This window comes from Sarcophilus harrisii, chromosome 1, assembly GCF_902635505.1.
Source record: "Sarcophilus harrisii chromosome 1, mSarHar1.11, whole genome shotgun sequence".
In the NCBI taxonomy this organism is placed as follows: domain Eukaryota; kingdom Metazoa; phylum Chordata; class Mammalia; order Dasyuromorphia; family Dasyuridae; genus Sarcophilus; species Sarcophilus harrisii.
In genome coordinates this window covers 476,874,351-476,880,350 of record NC_045426.1, presented here as the reverse complement: position 1 = coordinate 476,880,350, position 6,000 = coordinate 476,874,351, and the positions used below count along the sequence as shown (strand labels likewise).

Sequence of the window (6,000 nt, the reverse complement as noted above, 5' to 3'; positions counted from 1 at the left end):
CCGCAGGGCACCTCCTCAGCCTCGCCTCCTCTGGGGGTGCTCTCCATCAGCTGAGGCTAATGTCGCAGATTGCAGAACAGAATCTCACTTCTCATCATCCCCAAAGGGACAAGCACATCCCCTAGGACCCCGAACAACTTGGACTGCACAGACCCTAGGCTGGAGCTCCAGCGCCACGCCCACCCATCTCTCTTCCCGCCCACGTCTTTGCCCCAGCACCCCTTATCATGCAGGCACTGGAGAGCTCGGCTAGGCAGAAGCCGTGACCACCTCCGCACCCCGGATCTGCCTGCAAGGGGAAGCGCTGGAATTAGCCCTCTGCCGCGGAGGCCAGCGAGGATCCGCCCGGAGGCTGTGGCGGTGGGTCACGTGGGGCGGCGGGGGTGGAGCGTCCAGGCAGGCCCTGGGTGGGTGGAGAAAACAAAGCCCCCAGCTGTCAGCCGAGGGAGAGCTAAGGCAGCGGCTGCAGAGCAGGTGAGTCAAGTGCGCTGAAGCCCCGCGGGTACCCCCAGCGCCCTCTCCCCTCCTCCGCGCGCCTTGGAACCGCATCCCTCTCCTAAAGCCGCCGGGCTCCCTGCAAAGGGACGGGGCGGCGGGGAGCGTCTACCGCGGAGGCGAGCGGTGCAAGAAGTTGCGAGTCGCCACCCTGGAAGCTGCGGGGCGCACAGCCCCCCCGGCCCCGGCCCCGGCCCCGCCGGCTGCCTTCCTCCGTCCGGCTAAGGGGCTCTGCGCACCTTCTGAGCTCTGAGCAGACACCCGGGCTTGCCACGCTGGCAGGAGCCGTCGGGAGTGACCGGGACGGGGATGGGAGACCGGAGTTGGGGGCTAGGGGACTTGGGGACTTGGTAAGACAGGATTGAGCAGCACCAGAAACCTGGCTCCCTAGTTGCAGTCGTCTTACCTGGGCGCCGGGGTAGCTTATCATGAGGTGCGCAAAGCAAACGGGGCGCTGACCAGGAAGTCCTGTAAGGCTTAGGGACTCTCGACCCTGGAAGCCGCCGGGACTCTATCTTGCGGGGGTCTCTGCTTCTGCCTCTCTGCACCCACCGTCTCCGCCTTGGAGTAGTCCCTGAGGCAGGGCTGCAGGGAAGCCTGCGCTCGCCTTGGCCAAGTCTGGCACCGGGAACCGACGGAATCTCCTCGTCCCTTGGTGGCTGTCTATTTTAAGGGGTATAGAGGGGTGCGGGGAGGGTGGCGGAGAGGGCTGCGCTTTTTACTGGGCAGCCCCGGCATTTCACCGGGCTGCTCTGGCTCCGCGCGAGTGAGGAGGAGAGGAAATTAATTGGCTAGCTCATTAAAGTGAGAATTAAACTGGCTCAGCTTGCTAGGAGTAGCTAGGGAGCTGTGGCCAGAGCTACAGGACTGTTCCCCACGCACAGCAGGAAATCCCCACCAGCTACCTTTGAAGAGGTCCCTGCCTAATCTGAACGGTTTTATAAAGCCAGTGAAGAGAGAGCCATAGGAGAAAAACGTGGACACAAGATCCTTAAGGGATTTAGGAAGACCTGGAGTGTACCTATGACTTTAAGACACTGGCCTGACTGTTTGATCCTCTTCACTCTGATCCTTTGGTTTCTGGGGATCTTCTACAAATGTTACTATTTTACTAAAAGTTGCAAACACTATAAGTTAGACCAGGAAAGGGTCTCCCTCTTCTAAAGCTCTTAAAAAGTGTGCTTGAAAAATTACTCGGACCCCTATCTTTGGAGGATCTAACATCCCACTGCCCTGAACATCATCTCCTCTTAGTCCTCCTTCTAAATCCAGACCTTTTGAGCAAGTAGATCTGTAAACTTTGCGGGATGGTTTTAGTTTATATCTAAGGATCTATGAGTTTGTGACTAATTAAAATAAAGGGTTTGTCCATCCAACCCAACGCAGAGCCGGTGGTTCGGTGGCTTCGTCTTGATTAGCATAGTATCGGCCCTTAGGCCAATTCTGAGGCGGTTGAGGTATTGTTCCTGCTTACCTTGTGTGTAGGCGTTAGTTCTTATCTTAAGATTTATTGTTACTGTACTTCAAAGAGGATTTCGGGGCTACTTATGGAATACAAAGTATGTTTTTGAGTGGTTAGTAACCACAAAGAAGATCGACCTGGTTCTATGGAAAGCTTGCTTTAGAATCAGCACCTGAGTTTGAATGTTAACTGTGATATATTACTTGTGTGATATTGGCCAAACTTATTTTTGATTTTGAACACTAGTCGCCTCTTAACCTTTTCCCATTTTATAAAAGAGGAAAATTCCACTTTCAAACAATTTCAAAGGATGAAGAAGTAGATACTCCTAGGCACTTTAGTAGAATTCCAAAATATGACCTAAAAAGAAGGAGGGTGGGGAGAGGAGAGAAGGGGAGACAGAGACAGAGGGAGAGACACAGAGAGCGCACATGGAGAGTGTGCAAGCGAGCAGAAGTGCACCTATTTTGCTTGCTAATGTGACATAGCAGTGTCCCATTTAGTCAGAGGGATTTTCTGCCAAACTAATTTAAACATTGGGAATGAGAGATGTGTCAGCAATACAAAGTTTTGGAAAGATTGGGGAGTGTCCCTGGCCCACATTGTGTGAGTTTAAGACATCACACCTTGAATTGAAATTCCTAAGCTCTTAAAAGACGACTGACTGAGCAAGTGAAAACCAGCTATGCCAAAGAAAATGCCAGTTTGACTACTTGGGTAGGTAAAGAAAAAAGTCACACTGATAATATTAATGCTGCCCATAGAATATTTTGGAACTGGAAAACTGATGGTCTTTTTGAGGACAATGGGACTTGACTTTTTCCTTAATATCCTCCCCCTGCGCTCTGTTTCCTGTTTAAAAGACTGAAAATTGCTGTCAGAATGGCACTCAATTCATGCATCATTGTTAAGGAACTTGTGCTAGAAACTTTACATCTAAGTAGTGACTAATGTAGAGTTGGTGTGATAGTAAAACCTAATAGGAAATGCACCCCAGGTAGCCACATACATTACTGGAGGTGGGGCTTATATATATTTATATAATTTAAACTATTTACATATCTATACATACCAGGCTCCTTTGGAAATTACATTATTTTTATTTATTGCTTTCTTTTTTCAATGTGTTCACTTGTCAGAGCCTCTTCCCAGATCAGCACCCTCTTACTCTGTCTCATTTAGAACTCTCACCTCAGTCATTCAGGGAAAAAGTAAAAACAAACCAAAAAAAAAAAACAAACCCAAAAAAAACCCATAACTAAAAAAAGGTAATGAAATTATAATATATTTCAATAGATAAGTTGGTTTATAATACTTCTTGTGAGCATCTATTTTTTTTTAGTATAGAAAAACTCTACTGACTGTACTATCATTCACCTAGGTTGTTCTTCCACTGTGTCTGTCAGAATCCCTCCATTGTGCTTTTTACTAAACTACTGGGGATAAGTCAGATAGTAGTACTAAACATTAATTTTAGAAAGAGAAGACATGAGGTTCAAAGTGGTTTTGTCACTCCCTTACCTCTGTGATCTTGATTACCTCACTAAATTTCTCAGAACCCCATTTGAATTTCTGCCTTGTACAATGACAGAATTGGTTCATAATTTAGACTGGTCCTCAGATAACAATGCCTCCTACATAGTAAGTGTTTAGTAAAAGCTTATCCATTAATTGATTGGTTAGTTGATGAGATGATGTCTAAGGCCCCTTCTGGCACTTAAACATAGGCCCTGTAATAGGATTTACTTAAATAGAAAGTGTTGTGCTTGACTTTTCATCAATAATTTTAACCCATATATATCATTTATTAATCCCAAAATATGATGCTGAATTTAGTATCTTTCACTGCTCTCATTTCATTGATGTGTGGGTACTTTTTTCATGATAAGAAATCACAAACCTGTCTCTTAGTAGATAATCTGTTACGTGACTGAAAACAAAATAAAACAAATCTAAAAAAAAAAAATCACTCTATGATCACTTTTCTGTTTGTGAACCTTTCTAAGCTGGTCTTCTGATGATAGTTGCATAATCTTCTACCTCAAAATCTTTCCAACGTAGAGTGACATGTCAGAATATGAAACAGTCTTTAAGAATGCAGGGTCCTCTCTGTGATACAATGAGATTTTTAAAATTCTTTTTTTAAAAAAAAAATCTCTGTTTCTCTCTTTTGGGGGTGAGGCAGTTGAGGTTAAGTGATTTGGCTATAGTCACATAGGAAGTATTAAGTCTTCTGACTCTAGGGCTGATGTTCTAACCACTGCATTATCTAGCTGTCCTTAAACTGTCTTTTGGAAAAGATTATAAAGGGAGAAAAAAAGCATCCACATAGTGCAGTAGATATAGCTCTGGGTCAGGAAGATCTGAGTTCAAATCTAGTCTTAGACACTTAGTAGTTTTGTGATCTTGGTTGTCACTTAAACCTGTTTACTTCACTTTCCTCATCTGTAAAATGAGCTGGAAAAGGAAATGGAGGACAAATCACTTCAGTATCTTTGCAAAGAAACCCCCAAATGGAACCATAAAGAGTGAGACATGACTAAAACAATACATCAGTGGCAGCATACAAAAGAAAAAAAAAAAGCTTATTCCATCCCTATAATCAATGTGTAAACTTGACACCAAGAATTTCCACAAAGTTAAACTTTTATTTCCTTATGTTTTCCAGTTGCCTTTCAGTTTTTATCCAAACCTCACCTTTTCAATTGTTACCATTTTCTAGCTTTTTTTCAACTTTTTCCTTACTTGTAATGTTTTCATTATACTTGACAGCTTTCAACTTAAATCATTTTTAATCTACTCCTTAGAATTTGGAATATAGCATTTCACAGGATCATAAAGCTAGATGAGACTTCAGAAGCTAATTCAGCTTTCTCATTTTTCAAATACAGAAACTGAGGCAAAGGGAAGGTAAGTGACTGGTTAGTCTGTTGTCACCCATGCAATTAGATTTGGATCTGAACCAATATTGGTCTTTGACTCCAGGGTGATTGTTCAATTGTTCTTTCAGCTGTATCAAAATAATTTCATTGAGGTTGGAGCAGTATCAGCAATTGCTCCAGGTCTTCTTTAGTAAGTCACTTAAATTTTTGATGCCTCAGTTTCTCCATATTAAAATGAGAACTTTGGAAACATGGTCCTTTCTACCTTCAAATCTATAATCTTAAAGGATGAGGAACTACCCTCACCCAGACACCTGAGAACATTGCTGATACCCACAACAGTGGAATAAATTTGGATCTAGGTTTTCTAAAAGCAAAGATGAAAAAGTTCTTTGTCTTGCAAGTGTCACTTCCACTAATATGGGAATAGATGGCTAGGGCAGAGAAGAAACTATTCCACAGTTCACCCTAAAATCCCAGGAGGACAATATCAGTCAAATAATATTTTCTCCTCTTTTCTCCTCTGTTCCCACAGATTTTTTCTTTTTCTTTTTCTTTTTTTTTTTTTTTTGAGACATTCAAACCTGTTTGTTTGGTTTTTTTTTTTTTGGTGGGCAGGAGGAGTAGAATTTGGGGTAAATATCATTGCAAATCAATACCTATTCTGCAGTTTTTAGTTTTAGAGGATTGATTGGAATATTGAGAAAAATAAGTGACTTGCCCAGAATCATATGTGTCCATGTGAGAAGCAGGATTTGAATCCAGGTTTTGCTTCCTCTGTCCTCCAGTTTTTTACCACCATAATGAGCCATCCCTTCTCCCAATTTATCTCCTACTTTAACCACTGCAAAACAAACCAAAAAAATTTGAATAAAGTCATATAAAATTAAATTTGCTCCAAAACTTTAAAGTTATTGCAGGGGGAAGAGGTAGCAAGTGAAGAGGCACTCATATTTATTATGTTACTTCTCACAAAATAAGGTCAAGCAGATTATTGATTACCATATCTTGAGAGCATTTTTTTAGTCTACTTCCACTTCTTTTGAAGCTGTTATTGTTTTGTTCAGTAATATTGGATTCTTTGTGACCCCATTTGGTATTTTATTAGCACTGATACTGGAGTGGGTTGCCATTTCTTTCTCTAGCTCATTTTAAAAATGA

The 6,000-nt window shown here is 42.8% G+C and overlaps 1 protein-coding gene across 1 annotated transcript in view; it reads left to right on the top strand.

The window, feature by feature from the left end:
* Positions 1-380: 380 nt before the first annotated feature.
* The window catches only part of MAPRE2 (microtubule associated protein RP/EB family member 2), a 193,795-nt gene continuing 188,175 nt past the window's right edge, over positions 381-6,000 (top strand). The window contains exon 1 of the mRNA XM_012541338.3: positions 381-474. The gene's annotated coding sequence lies outside the window, so the exon portion shown is untranslated. The remainder of the gene's footprint in view (positions 475-6,000) is intronic.